Source organism: Limulus polyphemus, unplaced genomic scaffold (genome assembly GCF_000517525.1).
Source record: "Limulus polyphemus unplaced genomic scaffold, Limulus_polyphemus-2.1.2 Scaffold983, whole genome shotgun sequence".
NCBI lineage: Eukaryota > Metazoa > Arthropoda > Merostomata > Xiphosura > Limulidae > Limulus > Limulus polyphemus.
This window is the reverse complement of record NW_013666593.1, coordinates 180,657-181,040: the sequence shown is the minus strand read 5'-3', so window position 1 is coordinate 181,040 and position 384 is coordinate 180,657.

Genomic DNA, 384 nt, shown 5'->3' with positions numbered 1-384 from the left:
TTTGTGCTTAATTATTAACAAACAAACAAACAAATACTGACATACATAATAAATAAAATAGGGTTAACCACCCCTTCTTGGGGACACCTGCCTGTGGAGTGAAGTACTCCGAGATTAACTGTACACAGCGTGGTCACAAGTAAATAGACACCACCTTTTCAGAAAAAATGAAAATTTTCAGTCATTTTTATATGAATTGATATATTTATAATTTAATTAATATCTAGTAGATCTTCCTTTCGCTTCGCGGAGTTCGTTGATCCTTTGGGGCATAGTGAGAATCGTCTTGTCAGTTTTAGATTGTGGGATTTTCGCCCACTCTTGCTTCAAAACTTGGAGTAGATCGCTCTTCGAAGTTGGTTTTTTTTTTTTTGTTGTTTATTG